The sequence below is a fragment of the Argopecten irradians genome, chromosome 8 (genome assembly GCF_041381155.1).
Source record: "Argopecten irradians isolate NY chromosome 8, Ai_NY, whole genome shotgun sequence".
Classification (NCBI taxonomy): Eukaryota; Metazoa; Mollusca; class Bivalvia; order Pectinida; family Pectinidae; genus Argopecten; species Argopecten irradians.
Window position 1 is genome coordinate 29,987,977 of NC_091141.1, and position 26,805 is coordinate 30,014,781.

The 26,805-nt window shown below is 31.3% G+C and overlaps 1 protein-coding gene and 1 long non-coding RNA gene across 2 annotated transcripts in view; both read right to left on the minus strand.

The window, feature by feature from the left end:
• The window catches only part of LOC138329825 (tropomyosin-like), a 1,360,115-nt gene that overhangs the window by 1,059,322 nt on the left and 273,988 nt on the right, over positions 1 to 26,805 (minus strand). The gene's annotated exons all lie outside the window — the stretch shown is intronic.
• On the minus strand, positions 4,389 to 9,923 carry LOC138330078 (uncharacterized). Its single transcript, XR_011209520.1, has 2 exons — positions 8,274 to 9,923; positions 4,389 to 6,741 (listed from the first exon to the last, which is right to left on the minus strand). It is a non-coding gene; the product is annotated as an uncharacterized lncRNA (long non-coding RNA).

Below are 26,805 nucleotides of genomic sequence, written 5' to 3' on the forward strand. Positions count from 1 at the left end.
TTCACCATCACAAACTGTCATAAAACATATGATGTGTGCATATGGATGCTTATATATGATGTTTTAGGTCTACAAAAGCATCAATATACTATTAGTAAATGTCGCATGAAATATCACACGTTTTGAAAGAATCGCCACAGTCAACGCCATGCCTCATACATTTGTTCTTGATCATTACTTAGTTTTTTTTTCTTTGCTGGTAGAAGTGTACTTCAGTCTGTGCCAATCTAGTGAACACGTGCTAGCAATAGTGTAAATAGTTGTAGGTAAGTCATGCACGAGTTTGAACAAATGTTTCCATCCCTAGTTTTTTATTTGTCATGTCTTGAAATTGCTTTACTTAAAATACATTCTTCAGGTCAAGTTGAGTCCTTTTGAGAGAGTTATGATAACATATTACTAAAGGTATATATATGTTAAATGCAGAATGTGGTTGGTCCTTTTTACCTGACGCCATGCCCCTATTACCAAACACCGTGCCTTGTTTGTCCCCAGAACACTTTTACTAAACTACCAAAATACCAGGCAGTGGCTTGACAATTAAGTAAACAAAATAGGTGTGACTACTCCAGGACCCTTGACCAACACCCCAGTGGCCCTAATTAGCAGCCTTGGGCTATTTTGACCTTGGCTTGTGGTGTCACTTTCAGGTATGTGTATTACGTAAGCTGAAGTCAAGCAGCCGATCGGCAGCCTAAAAAAATCAGCTGGTCTTTCAATACATTTTATGACTACAGCTAGTGAGCATTACTACAAAAACAAAAACAAATACTGCTTGCAACTGTAAATGATTTACTCACGTTTTTAATGTTTAATAGACCTATCTATATCTGATGGGTGTCACCAGCTTTGCAATCGTAATGGCCGCCATTTTGGGTGTATTGTAATAGTTGATCCGGAGGTATAGAATTTCAGGATTTTACGATTATTACATGTTTTAAAAATGAAAACGGTCTTATTTTTTAAGAATTTCGGTTTGCATTAATTTTTAGAAAAAATATATTAATATTAATAAATTTATTAATAGCAAATTTATTAAAATAAGACAAAAATACATTCTGAATACTATTGTAACAATTATCTGTATTTTCTTAATTTAGTGCATGTAAACATTATTTTAATTAGTTATCCATTATTATTCAATTCAATACAGTATTTGTAATATTTCAATAAAGATATATTAAAATAAATGTAATTGGATTGGAATAAAGATACACATCTCGCATTTCCCCCATTCTTTTAATTAATATAAATGGAATTTCGAGCTTTCTTGTGAGTCAATTATATTCATGATCGTATGATCGGTAGATTGCAGTTTCCTAAATCATTTTTTAACGCAGAATAATTAAATTGATGTCCTGATATTACTTAGCAACTCAGAGAATTTTTTCAAGCATTTAAGGATGTACACCTCTGTGAAGTCAAAATTTTCTTGTATTAAACTTTTTTTCTCATATAGATTTTTGGAAAAAGGAGTTCATACCATAAAAGAAAATGGAAGAAAAAACATATGTCCGTGTGCTCGTTTTTGAGCTTTTGTCACTCAAAGACACCTAGTTGACAAAATATTGGATTTTATGGAAATTTTGTCGTTTTGACCATATAAGATAGAGATTAAAGCCATACTTTCCTAATGAGGTGTTTGATATGTATGAATGTTTGTAGAATTCATTTTCTAGTAGTCTTCTTTAGAAATATACTAGTTTTGATCAATTAGACAAATATTTTTTCTCAGAATAACAACATGTTTTTGATATATTTATGTCGTTTTATTTACGCTTGTGACTGTAAAGTGTTCCTATTCTATACATCGTTCCAACGTTGATTTGTCGTAGGGAATTTAATCAACGTGACCCTGTGCATTTATTCTTTGCTACTAAACATGGATTCACTATTGCAGATGCCCCAATGACAGTGTTTTGCCCTAGTTTTACTTCATTTCAGACCAGGTTTCGCATTATCTGTATGTAGTAAAAACCTACTTTCGCTTCGCGTGTGTCTGGCATATCGCTTATATCGTCGAAAAATTACGGCGGGCCGCTTAATACTCGTATAATCGGAAAGTCGACTATTGCTCTGGAATTGTTTTGAAAGGTAAGCTGAATGGTCTTGCTGATGTCACATTTTTTCATATCATATAAAGGAAAAATGAGAAGTAAATTGTCTAGATTTCTCGTTATGGTGATAGTCGTAATTTTATTCAGAACTTTTAGGTCAGTTAATAAGGATATTACCCGTTCTTTGTAGTTCATCTTAAAGTCGGTGTTATTTTAGCTGTGAATAATATTCATTCCCTGAGGTGGGTGAGTACGTTGTGGTATATGCGAATGAATTAAGTCATACATTATTATTCCACAATGTCATGGTTTGGGTCTTTGTGTATGTTACTGTGTTGTTATCATTACTTGTCAATGTCCTAAAAGGAATATTATATATAGTAGTGTTGATTTTATAAAAAAGTGATGGTTGGATATTTTCTGCTGCCCCAAATTCTCCATGGATTTACTACAAGTAAAAAAAAACTACTGAAGACATATTGTGTCTGTGTACCGTTTGTTATAATAATGCTGTTGTCATTTCATAATGAGGTAAAAACGGTATCAAACTAGTATATTAATAATCCAAAATAAAAGGCCAATTGAAAGTAAATTCAAAATAAAATCAAAATCATTTCTATGGAATATATATACAGTCACTATAGGACCTTCTTTTGGGACTGAAGAAGGCCCTATAGTGGCTGTATATATACTAGCTTCATACCGTTTTTACCTCATTATGATTCATCAAGCTAGCCACATGATCAAAACCCTGATAGCATGTTGTCATTTCATTCATTTTTTTTTTCATTTCATTAGTAATAAATATGTTTTTTTTTTGTTTCTTTGTCAAGGTATGTAAAAAATTAGGTCTACCATAAACATGTTGTAAATATCTAGACTATTTTGTCTTTTTTTCATTGACTTAAACAGATTTATATATTGCGTATCCTGATAACGCTAGCATAAATTTGCGTAAATTTGTTGTTTCCTCGTTGGTATCAGATTATCAAATATTCATCGTTAGGGTATTCCAAAAGCCTTTCTACATGGGCACACTTGATGAAATCAAAATGTAAGTCACCATCAATTTTATCACAATATGGACACAAAACTTTTCTATTCTCCATCTGTTCGGTTATTTTTTGTTTGAGTTGGAATAATAATGATGTAATATAATAAGTTGAATGAATTTTTTTTATTGAAATGGGGATATATTCTCACATTGAAATTGATTTATCCTCTTTTCTATAATTTGGATTTTCTTTTTGTATATTTAATTAGGGTTGATATGTAAATTTAGTGTTATGCCTATTCAGCATTTCAATTTCACCTTTAACTAATTGCACTTTTCTTTCTGCTATTTTCATTTTTCTCTATCCGTGTATTTTGTATATATATTATTTTTAATTTCAAGAGTTTTGAATTAAAGCTTATTTTTTCCGGTTTCGTCACATACGTTCTTTATATTTATAGTTAGTATACCACTGCCTATCCAATTATTTAAATATTATGAATTTAACCCTGAACATAACGTTGGTATTACCATATATTTCATTTTTAATAATCCTAGGTATGCCATTTCTCTTTACATGCGTAAATTGTACCCACAATTCAAGAACATTTATGTAAAAAGATGGAATTTCTTCAGGATTTTGGATAATTTTGATGACTGTATTTGCATTTTGAAGAGTATTAAACCGATATAATAAAACAATAGAAAACGGACAATCCCACCATTCCGTTTTGTATACAGTCGATGAGTTTTGGGCTATTTTTGTTCATTTATCATCTGTGATGGTATCATTTTAATTTGTTGCCATTACCCTATATCTCATTTTAATCCCATATCTTAACTTGTTTTAAATTATTATACCGATACAAACTTCAATATCTACTTAACAAAAAGAAAAGAACATAAACCATAAGTTTAACAAAATGGAACAAAAATCCCAACACATCTGATGCTAACAGAGCATTGTACACTAGTTCTCTTATATACAAGGCATATCTCCTCAATTTGCTTTAATTGATATGTGACATGTTTCTTGCACGGTTTGCAGTATGGTAGCCATCAGCTGCATTCTGAAATTGAGGATCCTGTCTTACCAAGCAAAAGCCATAACAATTTATGTTTCTAAATAATGTTAGAAAACATGCTGTGTGTTTTGTATTCCATTATTTATTTTAAACATTTTTGAAAGAAGTTGATAGAAAGCATAATGGCATATATTTATTTCAAAAGTGCCACAGACAACGATTAAACGAACCTTTGTGATCAGTGAAAACATGACTATATGAGGCTCTGTTTCTATTCGCAGAGTGAATTGAGTAAAAAATCACACAAAGGCATTTTACCATTATCAATTCATTTAATCTACCAGCAAATATAATGATTCATTCATTTAAAGTTATTGAAAATGTGTTAACTATTAAAAAAGCATAGCAAACTAGACTTTCTAAAGGTACAACCTAACACTTACGTGAAAACGAGTCATTTTACTAAACATTGTTCTCGATCGTCCGATCGAAATTTTATCCCGCGTTACAGAAAATCTGGCGCTAGCCAATGCTTTCAGAAACAAACTGTAAATTAATCTACTCGTCTAATATGAGACACATTCATCCGAATAATTTAAACTGATGTTATACATGCGTCCGACTAAACAATAGCAATATATCAGGCCTAAGGAAGAAAACGACAATACCAGTATAAACTGGTCATCACAGACATGTTTATGTTTCTTGGGCATTCAATGCTAACTTTTTATTGCATCTATAATACTTTTATATTTTCCTTCTCTTACTACAAAATTTGCTTTCAGTTAATTTTAGTATGACATACGTTATTGATATTGACCTCCACCATATTTTTGAAGCAATGTATGACGTACTTTGACGTAGTGACTGTGTTGAGAAATATTGTTATGGACGTTTTTTTGTGTATTAATTGTTATAAAACACTTTGACAAATTATTAATTACATGTTAAATCGATGTTTAGATACTAAGAAGTTTATGCATAATACAGGCTACATGAACTGTCACGTTATTGACAAAATAATAATAAACATTGATTTATAATTATAATTATCTGGAAACTAGATACCAACAGATAAATATCTAAAGCGATACGATATCCGCTTACGTTTAAAAACTCATTAAAAAGTCACAAGCTTAAGGGTAACTGGGTAAAAACATCCATATGTGTCGATCTGACGTGTCATAATTTGAAAATATCATTTGAGATTGTTTACGCACACTCCGGAAATGTCCCTCACACGAGTGCGATCTGACTCGTCAAATGAAAACATATGGGTGATATTGCATATATATCAACTTTGTTGTGTTAACGTGTGCATATATATATATATATATATGTGTTTTCTCACATACTACCAGTTATTAACTAGTTACCAATGTATAATAATAGAATAATCAGATTATGTTTAGTCAATTATTCACCCCTTCAATCAAAAATTTAAGACTACATATACTTTGCTTTTTATCAGCCTAATAACGTAAATCAAGTAGACGTTTGGTCAGTGTGAGTAAATAAAAATACATGTATATGGAAATGTATACAATAAGTCAATAACACATTGTAATTGCAATTTACAATTCATCACAAACATGCAAATATACGAACAGTAACATCAATAAAGTTACAGACACAGAATATTTGACAATAAGTTATTTGCAAACGCATCGATATTCAATATTTTGTTTATTTATTAGATTGATTTTTTGCTGGTATTTAATTGGTTGGTAGGTTTCTTAGAAATATATCAAATACAAGACCCCGAAATCAGCGGCAAAAGGCACGTGAGGTAACTGGACTGATCCAGATATCTCTTTTGAGTCCAGCATCCTGTGTCAAAAATAGATTGCGGGACATATCCTCTCAGACGTGACGTTTTTTTTTTCACTTTTCACGTTAAATTGTACTTCAATATAGAGTTAAGGGCGTTCAAAAATAATCATGACGCCATATTAACCTATTGTAGTCTGCAGCATAGAATGGAAGAAACCAAGATTAGTGCGATTATTGAATTCAAAAGAACGAACAAAATGCCAGACGGGATACTGATTCAGCGGTAACGCATTCCGATTCTACCAGCCTCAAAACAATAACTGTATGTTAGAAGTATCGACATGTTTCCAGGTGGATACGGTGACTTATTGACCCACAAAATGTGACATTACATTAAGGTTTCGGCCTCGGTTGATATAGGCTCATTGTGTTGTAAACGCATCGTATCTACATGGAAACAGGTCGAAATTTAGTATCATTAATATACAGTGTTATCGAATAGTATATACATGTATGTATGCAGTCTGATGTGCCAATCAGAGAAATCGGCATATTGATAACACAACTGTTACGGTTAATATGAATAGATAAATCCTGCCTATGGTAGGCCTACTCAGAATTTATATATGTGCAGATTAAATACAACAACAAACAACAATACAACCGCAACACACTTAGGAAACAAGAACAAAAACACAAAACGATCATATTGAAAAATACGAAAAAAAAATTTAAAAAAACCCTAATAATTGTAGGGCTAACACATAGCCCCACACAGACAAAGTATATTTCCTGCACACAATGCCATATAGGTGGTGTAGGCTGATGATACATTGTCTTGGTTTTGATCTGGTTGGATATCACCGCTTCATCATCTTGCAAAAAACTCGTGCTAAAGCAGAAGATACGTGATGGTATTAGTGATGTTGACAAATTGGATCCCTTTGATGTAAATCAAAAAGGGAAAACTAAAACGTAGCCATGTAATATTGTCATTGTCAGACCAAATGTTGATAGCGAGCGACATGATTATGTATCTGTCACCAAATTACTTTCATATTGCGTATATAATACCATTTGGTAACAGTTGATCACTTATATTTACATTATCATATACACGTTTTGTGATAAAATGCGAGTAAAACGTTTATAATCAGCACCCGTCAGCAAGTGTCATCGGAAACAGGAAATAAATGACCAGCCTGTCAAATAATACCTATTGCAATTGAAATTTTGAAACAACATTACACAAAGATGAATAATAGTTATTAATCTGAAGATAGCTTATGGTTATACTACCATATACAACGGTATATTTAAAACATCGATGCATTTATATTATAATCTCAAATGCTGAATATTGTTCAGTCATACAATTACTTTATACGTTTTTAAGTAAGGTATTAAAAGTTGTCATTATATCATATGAATATCTCTACCATCATTCTATCTAAGTAAGTGTTCTGTGTCTCTTGTCCCGACTGTAACACGTAACATGATTATGTATTTGTAAATGTAAACTGAATTACATTTATATTGGATTTATAATATCATTGGATATCAAACAGGAAAATGCAATTTAAACATTTTTTTACACAGTAAACATTTACAAACAACACATGTCAGCAAATGGCATCGATAAGTACAAATGGTGTAACATTTCCCTTGTTACCAATACTAATGAATACATTAAAATGTCAAACTATCGATTAAACGTTCCATCTAATTAAAAGTTTGAATCAGTTATTTAATAGGAATATACCAGCTATTTCGCTATTTTGATACCTTTGATCAAAAACCGTCACCGCAAAGTGCTATTTGTGATTTTATATTGAAAAGTCTGATTCGAAACTGATTAGCGTCGAGCGTCTGGTGGTGGTATATTTCTTAGTGATCAGAAAGAATCCGGTTATTAAATATACTTCGATTTCGGAAGTAGTTGTAACCATATGTCTCAAATATGTATTGTACTTTTTTGCCCTCATTTTTTGCAAAACTCATCACTACAGACTGCAGTATAAAGGATATAATTTTAATCTAATGACGATATATATTAGATAAGTATTGCATAGTATAATTACGTCGTGTCATATCTCTGTGAATTGTTTAAGCTAATCACGACGAGATCCATGACATTCACCTGCGAAAGTATATCCTGACGTCCGAAGATGAGTATGCCGTAAAGACATGTAATAAAGCTACCCCGACTTACTGATGCAAATACCTCATCAAGTCTTGTTATGACTCGAAATGTATCTGAGTAACCCCGGGTAACACTGTGATATTGAAACGGGTTTTGAAAGAAACGAAATAACGAAAAGAGACGTTATGAACGGTAGCATTTCTGATCATTTATATTATACACATTACCTTATACACTGAGTCCTAAATGCTAAACTAACCATAACTACAAAATGTTCTTACCTTACATTTCGGGCACCGGTACAACTAAATTAAAAATAAAGAAAGATATATGCATTTTGTGATAATGTAAATATAAATAAGTCTTCATTTTTATTGTAGTAACTAAACGTTGAAATATACTGCAATCAAAAGTTGTATTTTATTTTGTTGGTTTAATTCAGTGACATCATTAGCATTATCAAGTAGTAAAGATATTATGTTCCTTTTTATGTCTAGGTAGTTTCGGTAGGGGACTATAACAATGTCGCTATTTACGAGTTATCCTTGGTAGCGTCCCATTTCAGGTTAACATAGCATGTGGTATAGTAATGGTGTCTATGATGATACGTGTTATTAAGTACATCCAACAATGGCAAATTATCATCATACCATTTCGCATTTCGGATGTAATGCAAATTATTGATACGGTTGTTCTAATGGCGAAAAAGGGAGTAAAGTCATATTCATTTAATGGTTGGATTTAATAATCAATTACAATTTCGATTACGTTCTCATATTTAGCTATGTATGCAATGGAACATGTTGATATCGATCGTATTGACAATGTGTAACTGTAATGACAGATTAAGGTATTCCTAGACTTAACGTGTGTACTTATTTAAGTGTTAAGTGGGAATTTATCTCCCTTTGGTACATTACATATCTACATATACCTGTCTGATACATTATCACTACAATTCACGGTAACTGACCACATATATTGAAGCAAAGAAATTGAGTTTTGTATGTTCATGCTTTTATTTCAATAGGTCGCAATCTTGAGAGTTTTTTTTTAATTCATTGCAATTAAAATATACAATTGAAAGCTCTTTGTCAACAGTTTGATTGGAAGAAGGTTAGTTACGTTCAAAGTGCAAATATATTACCTGAGTAATATATGGATATAAGTTGAATATCATTACATCATAAATGATCTGATTGTTACATCAGTTATCATGTATACCACATAGATAATTACTACCAGTTTATTCATTATCATTTCGGTTCCTCTTATAAATTGGCATCGGTGACGTAAACTTGGTGTAGCAAACATGTCATTCTGAAAACACATGATAAATCTTCGTAATATAGGGAATTCGACATGAGGCATTTTCATCATATTAGAGTGATTTTCTAGGAAACGTAAAATAAGCAGGCAAATAGGTACAAATTATTATATGTGTACCATTACAAATATTTATTGTAACCCTTTCTAAGGACGAACCACTAGGTTACGTGGTTATACTTTGATGTTCTGTTTCTGTTTCCGGTCATTGGGATACATCATTTCAATTCGTATAGACGACAAAAGTGACTGAAATTGATTTTGATGGTTTGCAATTAATACCACACATTACATTTTGAACGGAAACAAACTTAATTTTGAGAAAATTGTAGGTAATGCTATTTGTTATGATTGCAATTCGCTAACGGATGTAAAAGATAAATCATATTAAAGTTGATTAATTGTTTTACCTGCGCATGCTTTACAATATAAATTACCAGAAAATGTGTTACGATATTGTTTCAATGACATTTTTAATTCCAACAGTACATAATCCTTAAGTGGTTGTCTACTTGAGTGTTGCACTTTTATGCCTATTTATCAATGTTACAACACGTAATATTAGATGATCTGCTGTTATAGATCTGTTTGCTATATAATTATTGTTTAATAGTAATCTAGCATTTTAGAATGTGTCACTAATACAGGTGGCGGGTATTGCACAATTCTAAACGTCAGTTTTTTCAAAACAAAACATCGGTACATACGACTGATGCATGTGCGTCATGGATTATATTGTGACATGACTATCCTGTTCAGACATAGTTTTCGACCTTGTTATACATATCACAGATGTGTCATAATACCATACCATATTAAATTATGACGTACAAATTGATATGAAATATTGCATGATTGCCGTGGTAGACAGAAGAGTAACATCTGATACGTCCAGATTACATTATACAGTGCATTGTTTTATACTTTCTAAAACATTGTTTTTGGCCATGTAATGCTCAAGTACTAAACAACACAAGACTTTTCTGTGTGAGTAATACCAGAAGTACAGAACATAATCACCATCACCAGAACATAGTCCCAATGCATTAATTAAGCATTATAAAATAAGAACAAATCTACTATTCAAATGTTGCTCAAATATCAAGGATAACGTCGTTTTAACTACATTTTTTAAATGTTGTGTCTTTTGTGAAAATCGTTTCTAAGGTTTACCTTGATTTGTTTGTTAAGCTGTTTGTTAATCAAAATATAAAATGTATGATTGCTGATTTTTCGAGATGAAATCCTGGTGTTTACGTGCTGTATTAATGACAACATTGAACTTTGAAAGTGTAACATAATTTATAGACATTCTATAGTATCCACATCGAGGCGTGTGCTATGCTATCTTATTGAACTCGTTAAATGAAAATCATGTATTTGAGTTAAAAATCATTGCGATACTCTGCTCAAAGTTATCCTTCAATATAACCTCCGATACTTGACAGGGTAGTCCCGGGTTGACGGGGAAAAGATAACTTTGTTTTACTAAGGTAGTGGAAAGACAGCTCACAAGCGCTTAACAATGACGTCATCGATACATACAGAGAGTATTGTCGAGAATTTCATTAAATTTTCATGACGCTTTATGACTTAATGTCGACACTATTAAATAATTCTAAATAAGTTAGTTTTTTTTGCAATATGAGAGATAAATAATCAAACATGGATCTGTCAAGTGTCAAGTATTTGAACCCTCGTAAAAGTTTTTGGCCGTCAATTATGGGCAAGCCTCGGGTTGAGATATCCCTGTCCACATGACAGACCTATGTATGATTCTATTAATTTCTAAACATTTTGGAATTCAGCTAACGATATTTACTGTATACAATGTATACAAGCTGTCATGTGAGTGGACAGTTTGTTTTCAGTTTTGTTCTATGTTACAAAGGCAGTGTACTGAAGTTTGTTACGCTTAGAATGAATTGACACACGTTTATTTTAATTTATTTCTCGGGAATCTTACGTGTTGTTTGACAAAATTTTGCCGTTTTGAGTGCAATTCACAAATGTTGCCCCGTGTGGTTTATATTGCGATCAGTTTTAAAATGGTTGTGAAGCGGAACAAACAATTGGCTACTATCCTCATTAACTAAACAAATAAGGTAAGTATCAAATAGAAATATTATTAATATGTCATGTATTTTACTCCTATAGATAGTCTAAGAATAAATGTCATATTGATATGTTTTTATAATAACTGTATAAGGGAGATAATTCATTAATATACAGACTAATAGTATAGTAGTGCCATAGTAATATATTGATATATCAGGTAATTGAGCCACTGATACTTCTTTTGAGGTTATCTCAGTTCTAATGGGTACATAATCCGATACTTAAATGTTATACAGTCTTCTTAACTTTACTGTAACTATGTCACATGTACCATATGTACATAATGTGGATAGTTTTTTTCTCTTCTGAATATTTGACGTGTTCATGTCATAAGTATATTCACAGCATGTATTCTGTGATGAAAATAGGAAACAGAAAGTATTAATCGTCATATAAAATAATCTCGTAAGTAGCATGACCAATAATTATAGATAAATTCTAAATACAGATTTTTGGGGACAAATACAGCACTAAGAGGACAGAGGCAAAAAAAATCTAATACATCACCGTGTACATGTAGCAAGGTACTCACCCTCTGAAAGGAAAGACATGTAAGGATTAGATAGCAGCCAATAAAGGTAAAATAGACAGGTAATACCAAGACATGAAACAGTATCATTCACAGGTAAAACGTATATATCAAAATATTTACTAAAATATTCGTCGTTCTGAGTACGATTCACGTGGTTTCAAGTTGAACAAACGATAAGGCTTCTATCCTCATTGCTGATGTCTCAAACATTATCAACATTATTTTTTAAATATGTTACTTCAGTTTTTTTTACGAATAGATTACATTACCATTGGGTACCATATCTTAAAGAGATCGGCCTTATGTGGATACTAGCAAGTTAAGTTGTCATTATCCAGATCGACCGACATGTTTGCAGTGCTTTGCTACTGTTAATGTTACTTTGAACGCGAAGACATGATACTACAGTTGTGGTAAATCCAATTATATTAATTAATAAACGGTTAAAACAATCATGGTACTGTATTAGCATTTAAAGATCCGATACTTTCATTTTCAATAAATTTTATTGATATTAGTTAATATACTATTTCCAACAGTCTAGTGCCGATTCGAGCTAGAAGTTAATATGTTGATTCGTGTTATACTGTACATGTTTAGGTAATAAACTGTTTTAATTTCCGACAGGATTTACAAAATGACAAAAACATTATTTTTTTCTAATATAGATAAAGACAATTGTTTTAAACATTGTTCGAGATATAGTGTATTCTAGATTTTTTTTAAAAAGTTGGAATGCTCTGAATTGATAATTGCAAAGATGAACTTATAAAAAGCATTAAAGCAGAAAAACACAAAAGGTTATACAAAGAGACAAGAAAGTTACACAATACGATTACGAATAACGAATAGTTTTTCCTGTATTTCAGGGGGATAAAATACGTTTGATGCTTATACGGACGAGGAACAAACAGGGACACCACTTAATATCAATTAATATCATTAACTCAAATTGTCATCTACATAAATTATGCGAGAAGAAGAGCCTTTTATCATTAAGAAAATTCAAAGATAACCGATGGCAGCGAACAGTTTATCAATTAGTTATTTCAAAAGATGTGAAACGTATATGTATGATCACATAACAGTGTGCGGTCGGGTGTTTGTCTGATTTTTAGCAAACCATACAGTACGTAGCGTGGTTAGTATTAAAACTGGAAAAGATGGTGAAGTCAGTAATGTAATGGAAATCTTGTAATATTAACAAAACTTCCGATCACAGGTAATATTAGAAAATAAAATATCAGTCAGATATTTTTAAAACTATATCTCAATTTCCGACAAACTTATAAATGAGTCTCGATACCTGTCCTTATCATATCCAACCATAGGCTATAGGGTGACACAAATGATATCCACAGTAGGTTACATGACATGTTAATAAAATGTTTATTTAAAAATTGCCAAGTTGCAAATGGGGGAAATATATTTTGACTGTTCTGAGAGATTGACTATTTAGAAATTAATGTATTATAAAGGTTTACTATTTCAAAAAAATTATTGTGTGTCTACATTAATACTATTGGTTATATTTTGGAGTTTGTGTAATTTTACTTACGTTTTTACGGTGTGCTAAATTGTTATATCTAGAATCAACCAATGACTCATAATTACATTAGTTATGTTTTATTTTGATTATTAGTGGAATATGTTGATATTTAATCGATTTTTTTATATTAAATCCCTTTCATGGTGAATAAATGTGATTCAGTTTTCTTTGGAAAATTGTAATATGATATTACACTATACGATATATTATGCAATTATTTGATATCTTATTGTCAGTGCTATTCTGCATGCGAAACAATACCTAATATGTAATTCAAGATTCTTTATACGTATTGAAAAATATTGGATTGTTTTTTGCATTGGGACTTTGTGATGTACTATATTGATTAGATCTTAACTAAAAATGGTTATTGTTGCGTTTGTTTAGTAATAATGTAAACGATATAGAATGAGGGTATATATAGTTAGCTGTTCATGTTCATGGTATATGTATGAGGTCGTAGAGTATATATAAACTTAAGATGTGATTATTTGTCCTGCGATCAAACTCAATACACTATACAGCCATCCAACACATGCACTCAGTCGAACTAGCAAACGAACTCTCGTTAATAAAATCGCAGAATCCATATGGTAATTTAGAGGTCAACCTGTGGTATGACATTTTTAGTAAAATATTAAATTTATTGCTTAACATTGTTTGTCCAATGACATTATCGACTTTTGTATGTAACAAGTTATATTTTAATTATTGCTAAAACAAGGTATTTATCTATGACTAGAAACTAGTGTAGACAAAATGGAGTTTATAATGAACATAACATTTCTGTTAATATCAATTTAAATGCCATTTCACCCTGTCGAAAAAACCAGATATGTATGGTTTAAATAATATATGTTTTAGATTGGCATGGAGGGTGTTATTTATGTTATTGTGGAAGAGAGAGGTTTATGACTGACCAGCGGTTCGAGATATCCATGGGCATAACTTTACACAGGCGAGACCAACGGTCGGGGAACCAGTGCAATTTATTATATTATTATTTTTCTTACCATAATAAGGTTTATACATTATATTGCAGAGTTATCATATTATAAATGTAGACTGTCCTCTCACAGCAAGTGAGAATACCATTTCACCATTCCCACGTTTCATACATAGCTAGGCCTTTACGTACCTACAGAATTTATGTAGTCGGATACATTATATTTCAAGGGTGGTTAAACCTCATCATACCACCCGGAAGTCCATTAATTTCACGCGATATACACATGTACAGTATCCACCTTGTTGGCTGTCTACACTTGGTCATCTTAAGCTAGGCTATAGTCTACCACTTGGGTGGTAAAGTATAAACATTGTTGTCTTACTATTTCAAAGTCTTAAGTGAAGCATCTTAATTCTATTTTCATTATAAATATGAGACCTTTTCCAAAATACCATGTTTGTATTGGTTGCTATACCATATCTAGGTAAACACAGGGTCCTGGGTGAGCTAGATAAGCTTTCACACTAGCCATGGCTGCTCTTATACATGTTTAATATTAACTCTTTCATAATCCAGCAGGTCTAAGGATACCAAAGTTACAAAAATATAGGGGTATAAACTGTATTAGTGACAAAAACATACTTTCTTAGGACAAAGATCCAAAGATCCGGTTTACAGATTAATACCAATTAATGAGTAACAAAAGTATTACATCAACAGAGAATTTAACCAATTTAGACATATATGCAACAAAATGTAGATTCATAAGAAATAATACAAAATTAAATATCAGTTTAAAAATCTAAATGATTATTGACCAACTATAAGTTAATTTGATTTGGGGCTTTCTATTTCATTTTCAGCATCACTTTGATTATATTCATAAAAGTGCCTGTGGACACTATCGCCCCGCATTTGCAGTTTGTGTTATTTCAAGTGTATCCAATGCCATTTGGATTTATTTTTCTAAAGATAGATCGTGTTGTATGATACTACAGACTATGATCGGTGTATATCAATGTGGATAGTTTCAAATTTTGCAGCTGAACCCTTTAAATTATTCAATTTGTATCACAATGCAAGCTAATTATAAATAGACCAAGTTGACTGAAATTTCTTATGATATATAAAATGTGTCAGTCATGATATAAACAAACTACATATGACAAGACATTTTTTGCCTTTTTGTCACCTGACTCATAGGAAAAAGTTTTAAATATGATGTATCATGCAAGCGCACAGCAAAAAAAAAACATTGTTTAAACATCTTATTTTACGGGGGGAATAAAAACCCAAAACTTTATATTTAAGAGATCGTACATTTATAAAAAATTCCTATAATTATATGTGAAGATATCATATGTCAGATTTTTCCCTAATCATTTCAACGTGTGTGCATTCTATGGTAATAATGTGTGGTGTACGCACACCATCTTATTCACAATATGGACACAACATCCCGAATTTTTCTATTCTCCACCTTATTCAGATTTTATCTTACTAGTTTGAATTTTATTATGAAATGTAGATACAATTTCCCATTTGAAAATTTTTCTGAATTGTCATGTAATTTTTTAAATTAAATTTCAAAATTTCGCAAAACTCATGTGATATCATCATTCGTCAATGATATTCAACCATTTTTTCTAATAGGTTTGTTTTTTTCTATCTTATGATTTTTAAGGTAAGGTTTTATATGAAAAATTGCGTGTATGTATATCCACATTCAATACTTGAATTTCATCTTAATTGATGTACTGTGCTCTGTTCTCTAATTGTGTGAATTCATTTGTTTAGGCTATACCATGTTATTCGGAAATGTATTTTTTTAATTTGAATAATGACAGAAGATCCATTTTGTGCTTTGACAAACGCTAGTTTTTCTCTAGATGCTAGCATCAGTATTTTTTTCCCAGTTATGCATCAAATAAATATCTGTAGTTGTATCATATTACAGTTGATGCCTATTTTTAATAAATAATAGTTTTACCTCTCGTAAGTAATTGCTTGGTGTTACCCACCAATTGTCTCTTTAATGCAGCCGTAAGGTTGGTGTAAAAGCATTTTCGCCATCATGTGAGCTATATTTAATCCAACAGCTGTAGTATTTGTTTAAATAAAAACGCTGGGATCTCTTCAATATTATGTATCTGTATATAGAGAATTAGAAAATTCATAACTTAAGAAGAATAGCGAATTGTTACCAAATTTTTTCATAATAGAGTTTAGGTTATTATTCTTACCAGTTCGGAAAAAAGTATATTATGTGTCAAATATACTTTTCACGCCATGTATTACTAAGGCATTTCTATTTGGGGTTTTTCAAATTATCTCTTCTATCATAACTCAACCCCATTAATCTATTTAATTTATTCAGGTACATTTCGCTTAAATTTTGTTTGTAATACATCCAATTATATATCACCAAATTTTAATTTTTCCAGTGGTCTTTACATATTGATAATATAAATAAGTATGCTAGAACAGTTGCCCTAGGAAAGTTATATTTAGGTTTTCGAATTAATGAATTAATTAATATCAGCATTGCTAATTTTTTAAGAGAAAACAAGTTCGAGTTAACAGGGGTCAATACTGGTAATATATTAGCATATCACCAATACAGAGTTTTTTTTCTTATGCACTAATATATTACGTTAGATAATAAATTATTGTTAATTTAAAGAATGTAACATGAATATTATGTAAAATATGACAATAGCCTGATAACATAAACAACCACCACTGCATAATAGTGTCATTAGATAAGTCCTTGTATATCTACTTTAAAGGTAGGCTATATACAATACAATCTAACATACATCGATAATGAAGAGTGTCAATATAAAGGAAAATACAACATTTAGCATTACTTATTGGCGCTAAGCGATATTTAGTAAATAGGTCAAATAGGTTACTGATTATTGAATAATATAAGTGAAATTGCACTGATTATCCATATTAATAATTCAAAATGGAAGAACCATAAGAACGAGTGAAATGTATATAGTCATACTTCATTTCCAGTTTTGGAAAGTTATTGTTTTCCTGTAGATAGTCTTTGATATCATCGTAATATTATGCTTGGGCGATTGGTCAGTGTTAGGATTTGTAGTATAATTGAATAACAACAGTGTATGGAATGTAATATGTTTTAAGGTAAAGGTACTAAAAACGTAGATCATTAACACTTTCTCTGGAAATCGAGTGTTTTATATCATATCAGCTTTTGCCTTCTTTGAATCAGATGGGAGGCAATCAGTATGTCCTTTTATTTCACAGTAAAAAAAAAACATTAGAAAAATAGATATTTGCTTGAAGTCAAAATTACATTGTTCCCGATGTCAAATCAATGCAATTGCTTTGCCGCGTTCAGAAATTTGAAATAGAACCATAAAGTGACCATGCGGATGAAGGGAGCGTGTATAATGATAATATTTATTTTGCAGTTGCACGACGATCTTTTGCCCTAAAAATCTTAATATCATCTTAATATTATTTATCTGGATATTTAGTCGCGGTATTTAATATGTGTAACATTAAAATAATAAAAGACAATACTATTAACGTTCTAAATGACAGCTTTACATTAGGACAGTTTCAGACATTTACCCAAGAAATAATTAACAGCGGTCTATAGTATACAACCAACTATGACTTTTTGTAACACGAGATTATGGCGGTGAAGTGTTCATGCGTTCGATAGTTTCTTTCTGTATGCAGGCGTCAGACTCGAGCTCTATGTGGGCGAGTGAGTTATCACCCATTAGAATTAAATCAGTATACGGTTTCTAATTGTAGACATCGGAGGACTTCATTGCAGTACCTCTGGGCCGTCAAATTCCTCGTTCGGAAAGACAAAGGAGGTTTGTTTTACTTTTGATAACGTTATACCGCCCCAGAACCAACAATATAGCCCGTCGTCATGTCGGTCGTTGTTCGAGACGTTGGCTTTTGTGAAAAGTGCCCATTTGATAGTCGTTCCTCCACCTTAGCGACGCTTATTGTAAAGTCGAGACAGAGTCAGGATTCGTCTAAGAACAGAAAAGGATTTCGCTCTTCGGATAGTCCCCATCTCGCATGATCGCAGGCTCATTTAAGTCTAGCCTGAGCATGCCTACAGGTCAAGGCATTTCTCACACTGCATGTCTACGGGGCCAAAGACCTGAGAGATGAAGTACTATTATGTTAAGTCTATTAAGCGTAGATATTTGAGTTTTCAAGTGGCGTTAAATAAAGTCATTTCGTCGTGACGTAGCGTTACTAAACCTTCTGACGACGAACTTCAAATGTAAATTTATCGAACGCATGGACTGTCCTGCTCGTTCCTCGAATCTTAAATCTGATATGAGCACGTGTGTGGTATATGCTACAGGAATCAATTTCTTCCCCGTGTTAAACCAACCGAAGTCACTTGCAAAAACATGGAACGGCCCTTGCAAGAGGAATGGGGCATCCATCCAGCAAAACCGAAGTAAACGGGACTTAATTGCGGAGCATGCGTTGGCGATGTCGCAGTTTGGTTATTGTTAATGAAGCAATTAAAATTACACGAGAAAAGTATCTAAGTGCATGAAGGTACGACTGTGACATGATACTACATTTGTGTAGGAGTAAGTTACCAGAAGACTATTTACGACACCTGGTGCGAATACATGTAACTGGGGAACTTTAAAGTTGCTTCCACGCGACAAGAGCAATAATGATGTTAAACATAGATACAATAATTGGTGTTTAAAACTAATTAACACAAAAAAATAAATATAAATAATTTTAGTTTCGGGGGAAACATAAGTGTGAAATTTTTCGTGATGCATATAATTTTAACTTGGAAGGAAAATAAGAAGCTCTTTCCAATGATCTAATTAAGTGTTTTACAGATTAAGAAAGTACCTTAAGAGTGCAATATTGGCCAAAAGTGAATAAAATGAATAAAAATTGAAGAAAATAATTTAAAGGACAGACAAACAGTGTATGATCACATTAGTACAGTTAGTATACAATACACAAATGTCATTCACTGTAAAATTATTAATATGTTTTTGCATATAGATGGAAATTAAACTATGCAGAAATCAACTTGGTAACCATACTAAAATAACACTGTAGAAATGTAAAATGAAACCTATAGAACAGACCTTGGGCTCTTGGTCTGATTATGTATACTCATTGCATGCACATGTGGATGTAAACAATAATCATTTAGGCAGTTAAATGTGTAATGGGCAGTACTTGCCGATAAATCATTCTCATCTCTTATTATAGTACTAAAATTAAAACGGATGCATTTTAAGTGTTTTGTTATTCGTTAAAATTGTTGGCAAACTGTGGTGGTGTATGGAAACGTATTCTTATTTCAAATCTAAATATATTACATATGTAAATAAGTAGAGCACTGAATTAAATTTTTTTTGTATTTGTCTCCAGATAAGAAAAATGTTGATATAAAGATTTTCTATATAATTTTGACCTAAATTTGTTGATATAACATTCGTTATATTCCGTGTATGTTGCATATTTCCCATTTTGTATCAGGGTATTTCTAACTACCCATCTTTTTCAATATTATGACGAGTGATCAGAAAGTGTACGGTATCCTTTAAATATATAAACGTCTCCCATTTTTGTGCTAAGAATATCACGTATATACCTTATATGTTAGTTTTCATATCTTGAGTTTTTCAATTAAATAAATAAGTACACTTATATTTCGAATACCCTATTTTGCATTGGGGCTTTTGTGTGTATCAATGATCCATCGAGTACTTGATCTCAACAGAGATTACAGGAGTACTGTCGAGTAAAACTTAATAGCAAAAAATAAAAATAAAAAAACCTTCCAAGCAGTTTGTTAATACTTTTTTTTATAGAATTTAAAACTAAATTTGTAGAATGGAGAATTGCATTTCCATTTTCCCAAAGGAAGGACACAACCTTCAAACCAAACCTACTATAAACCAAATTCGAAAGACTTTATTTAAATCATAGATTTCATGACAGCTAACTAAGTGATCAAGGATAGTATCAAATATGTCTTTCATACCTATGTTTTATTGAACATAAATCGTTTACACACAAAAGTAAAACGTTCCTTATGTTTTAAACTTGAGTATGTTAACGGTGGTTGTAATGCCATGATTTATACGCAATGTTTTCATACACATGTAAACTGAAACATGGATTAAGACCATTCCCAATAAAAAAAAAAAAAAATTGTTTTCCTTTGTGAGACATTTGAAATAATAGGACAAACTAATATTAAAATTGTGAAAGAGTTAATACGATGCAATTATATCCAAATTAATGGAACATTTTTGAATATGCCAAACGTTCATCGCTATAAGCAGTATCACCTCAAATACCATATGACGGCATATATTATAATTATATAATGTAGGATATTGTGATGACTATTATTAATAATGCATCATGTTATTTGTATTAACTTTAAGAATATGTTATCACATACTGATTAAATGCTATTATGTGGAAAGCAAATATACCACAAAAAGAGAAGACACTGAAAGACAAGTAAGGATTAGATAACGGACAATAAAGATTAACAGACAGATAATACCCGTACATTAAACAACACCACTTACTATTATAGACATCATAATTTGTTTTTTAAATCTGCTATATAACTTCGAATAAAATCACAGAATAAATATTGAAGGAATCCGAGGCAGTTTAAAAAAGAAAACAAATATTTGAAAAAAAAAAAAAAAAAAACACTTTTGGAAAAACACATCAAGATGGTTTAAACAGTGTATTCGATTTTTTTTCAAACTATGTAACGTCCAAGTTTATTTCATAAAATAAGTCTTTATCTATTTTTTATATAAATATCATAGAAATTATTGTGTATTATTGATAATGACATCAACATATAGCTCTAAATTGTACGTGATGGAATTATGTAGTTTGAACAACTCACATGCACGCAATTCGCAACGGATTTCAATTACGTATTTAAATTAATCAGCTTTTATTGGTCCTTTTAATTGTAACTGTTGTGCCGTTTTTGACAACATTTACTTCAATGATTATTACCCACGTTTTCTTCTATAATTGACTTTTATTTATTGTTTAGTCATAATGACTTTATAAAAAGCTGGAACAAAAAAAAAAAAAAAAAAAAAAAAAACAATCATAAGATTTTTTTATAATATGTTGCATATTTATATTCCTTTTATGGATATTTCAGACATGCTTACTCCCAACCTCACGTCAAGCTACTTGTTTAAAACAGTTCTGAGTGTTTCCTATCTTTTTATACCTATTATAACAGCAAAAAATATCAACTATTCCAGAGTTTTATTATACTTTTATGATTTAAAACTATTTGTGGACTTAGAATAGGTTCATTGAAATACACTTCTACTTCCAAAAGGAATAAAAAAGACTTTAAAACCAATTATTAGGGATACTTACAATAAGCGGTGTACGTATACGCATACTGATACGAAGACGTTATTTGACTGGGATCGATCATTTTCGTTATGTTTACCACACATTCAATAAAATCCCTTACTTCCAACATCTTCCGAGGCTGATTTTCGACACAGTGTCACAAATATATAAAGATCTCCGTATAACTATAGAGCCAAGGGCCTGTTGATCGATCAAAAATCACGTTTTAAAATATTTGATACTTTTTTTCACACATGCACTTTTATTCACGCATTCACGCATGAACAAATGCCGCGTTCTTGACCCGAGTTGATATCTTGTAGTGGATTTAATTTCGAAATATAGAATGTAAAGTCACATACGTCCCGTATCCGTATGCGTATACGTATACCGCGTATTGTAAGTATCCCTATAAAGAATGTGCCGAACTTAAAGTTATACATGTACATTAATGACTCTTACTTTGAGCTTGATATTTGGGTTTTCACATCAACCAACTATGGAGCGCGGTGGATTATGACACGCTTTGCGGCTCCCTGTTTGTGATTGAAATTTTACCAAATTGTTATACGATACCGTACACTAATGACTATACCAAACCTGAATTTTGTGCGTAACAAACACGTACACTATAATCATAACATGCTCACTAAACATCATCGATTATGGCACAAAAGATGCATTTATGATAGCGGTAGATCGTTTTTGTTTTAGTTTAATTCTTCATTCAAGATCTCACCTTAACGAAATGCAACCGATATCATGAAACATTGTCATATTTTCACGCATTTGTCTCAGTTTTGTACGAAAATACAATCCAGGTTAATGCTTGAATACAACTAAAGGGAAACTTATTCTCATTTTCACATACAATTGTGGGGCATTTTAGAATTTTACGCTTTCACTGTTCTATTTTTGTTATTGGTTTCGATAAACAAATGAAATAATATCGAGTTTTTGAAGCGATTTAGCAGGTACCCCTCTCATTTGTTGGGAACGATTTTTCCCGAAGTAGATATCAAACAACTAGGGCCGGATCCCGTTACCATACAGTGATTAGGTTTAGCTTTGACAAACCTGAAAACTATTGAAGATATTTGAACTTGGTCAGATTAATATAATTGCAAGCTTCATGTATCTTTTCGAAGCAAATAAAATAACTCATACAAACGGACTGGTATTTAAATATTGAGACAACAACAATAAGTTTTTTTTTAAAAATGAGAATAATAAGCAATTTGCTCACAATAGTTTGGAATATTCTTCTATCTGATTGAAGAGAAAAGAAGAAAAAATATATTGATCTAAAATATCTCCTTGGTTTTCGCTTTCAAAATATTCGAAACTTCTCTTTGATAGTGCATACTGTCGCGAATACAACATTAAATGGAATGTATGAAACCTTGGTGACGAGTTATACGATGTTTATAGGTGAAAACAAATTGTAGTCAATAGTAATACATTACATTTACAACAACACAACACTCTTTACAACCAATGTGACTTTTCTAAGTAGGATTCGATAATCAGATAAATTAAACACGATTCAATCGAATGTTTGAGGGATCCTACGTAATCGTCTACATGTATCAACTAAAATTTGGAGAGGATTCACTAAGATACCACCAGTTGTAATAGTGTCCATTTTATAATGTTGCAATACGCAGGTGTGTCTTTTGTCAATTATAACAAATGACTTATAATCTCAGCACATTATGTTGATAATTTGTATACGTGTTCTGGAAATAATTCTTAGATTTCCGTTTATGGAATGTCCGAGCAGTATGACATAAACCACGTAGTTATTTCGAATGAAACACGAAAACGAAATATACAAAACACTTAAGGGAGGTATAAGACGTTAACGAGATGAAACAGTGTGGGAATGAAATATAAATCCAGGGAAATACTATAATACATACCTGATTGTTTAGTTTATCTTTAATATATATCACAATATAAAACTATTTTGACATGAATCAATGGTAATTTAAATTGAAATGTATGTTCAAATAATTATCTTCGTGCACGAAGGTATGATATCATCCGGAAATATGACTGCATCATTATACGATTTCCAGAAGACTATTCACGATAACTGGTGCGGATACATGTAACTTTAGATTATATGTGCTATAACTGGGGGAACCGTTATCCATAAAAATTGAACTGTGGTGTGTATTCAATGGTCATCGAGTAATGGTATCGACAGAAAATAATTGTGTATTTTAAATTAATCAGTTTTTTTTTTATCCTTTTAACTGTTTAGTTTTCATTATATTGACTTTCAATTTATTATCAAAGGCATCTCTTTTTCTAGTACCTTAACATATTTTGGGCTGCGGTGTGTATTAATGGCCTTCGAGAAATAATTTTGACAGATATCAATCATCCATTTTTAATAATTCCGTTTTCATTTACTTTTCTAAAATGTAATTGTTGTGCCATTTTGGCAATATTTAGCTTACCGATATACAGTATATTATCCATTATTATTTCTTCTGTTATGTACGTATTGTTTAACCATCAAAGTTCGTTAAACGTATCCTTAAACACATGTGGATTATTAAGAGTGGGGGAGGGTTACGGATTCATGGCATTATCTACTCTATCAGCTAACTTTATTTTGTTTGGTTGGTTAGCTTTTTTCTGTTATTCTTTTTCTAGGATTTTTTTTTGTGGAATTACAGGATTATTTCATTTATTGCATTATGATTTTTCGTTTACTGTATTAATCAGTCTAAAACTGTATTAATTATGTGTCTTGTCGATGAAACATGCATAAGACTAATATATTTGAAAAATACCACCCTTTCGTGATGTATACAGAAATTAGTCCTGGTTTCTTGATGAATACCAGGAAAACATGTAAGAAAGTGTTTTCTTATGATGTTTAATCTATTAATCTTTCTAAATTTATATCAATGCTGTGTCTTGTCGATTAGAATTGATAATGCATAGTACTTTATATATATTAATTCAAAACGATTGTTTTACTGAACCATACAATACTGTGAAAAATGTAACGAAAATAATAACATATAATTCAAATACCAATACTGAATATTGTAAAATATAAGGTTTGCATAAGTTCACATTAAAACGTTCGCTTATTGAGGTGAATAGACCTAATAGATTAAAACACCAATGTAATCATAATAACTATTTACTTGACATGTATAACACTGTTTTTTCATATGTGGCAGCCATGTCATATCTTTCCTGCAGTGCAGACTTGATGCGTTTTGACCCCAACGTATTGAGATATCGCAGATATATGTTGAGAACTCTCTTATTATGTATTAATGATTTTAAATTGTATTTGAAATAAAAATGTTGATATATCTATATACATTTAGTGGAAAGTATTATACAGCGTGTGTAAACCAATAGCGGCTTGAGTATAATTGTTTACTGGAAATTGAATTACGTCTCAAAGCTTATTACAAAAATGGCCATTTGCTTGGAAGGTTAAGGTAAAAGAGTTGGTAAAATGACTGCTGTCTTTACGATATTAAATCAAGGACAAGGTACGTTTGTTTTTTGAAATAGTTCAAACGATTAAGAAGGTATATATAGTCATCGGCATGTAATGTATTTGTACGGGGTGGTATATAAAAATAAGAATGATATATTTGTCTGCATTCAACTCGAACATAATACCGTGACACATCCTTAAGTCGAATTGCAAGGGAAACAGTTAAAAGTTCCTTCGAGGAATAATGGGTATCCATCCAAGGCAGGTCATTCAGCCAAATACTCAAATTATGATAAACCAAGTAGACCAATGACATATCGACTATTGTGTTTAACATTATTTTATAACAGTATTTTAATTGTTGATAAAACAATTAATTGTTATAATACAACTAGTGTATAAAAATGATAAAGTGTACATAACAATGCTGTAAGAAAATATATAAAAGACCACACACCTGTTCGACAAATCGAGATGCCTGGTATAATTAATATGTATTTGACAGAAAGGAACCTATTTCTGTTAATAGAATGAGGGGTACTTGACGACTAGCGGTTCGAGCTATCCAATGTTTTGTTTCATGGAACACACCGGAACCAACGGTCGGGTCTATGCAATTTATAAAAAACAATGCCAGTTCGAGTTAGGAGGGGTAAATCTGTATATATAAGCGTATCACCTAAACGAGCTATTTGTTTCTGATGTATTATTATATTAAGAAGTTATCATTATTTTAACTTTAAATTAATTCATACATTTGAAACAAACTGTAAGCTGAATATCTTTACAATACAAGAGCCCTATACAACCCCACAGTATAATAGTGTCATTAAATCGTTCAGAAGATTAATTTTTATATCTACTTTAACGGTTGGCTATACATAAGATCCAATATCAATCGGTGATAAAGAATGATAGGTAAGATACACTAGGTATAATTAATATTTGCTGTTATGCAATATTTAGTAAATATAAAATGTGTATTAATTATTGGATATCCGGGGATGCCTAAATAGTGTACCTAATCAATAGGACAGCTACAGCTTCAAAGATAGAAACCAGGTTTGATAGCATATGAGCTATTGCAATGTTAATGAAAAAAATAAAAAAATCAGTTAATACCAGGTGTATATCTATAAACCCTTGAATGTTTGTTGTTTGTCACTGTTTTCAGTTCTATACTAATCAGACGACTTTGTGCAACGGCACTATAAACACATCTCTGAGGTTAGAGAAAGCAAAACGCCCAGGAGATTGTTTTTTTCTTTCAACAGCGGATTGATTTATAGGTTTATTTTATCAGGAACAAATATTTTTGTGTGAATATCCAATGTTATATTGCATATTGTTGGATTTTTATGCAACAAATATAGTAATAGGACTTGTGGAATATTCCACTAATTTGTTTGCTTTAATATCGGGAATTTTTATTGGACACTATTTACATAATC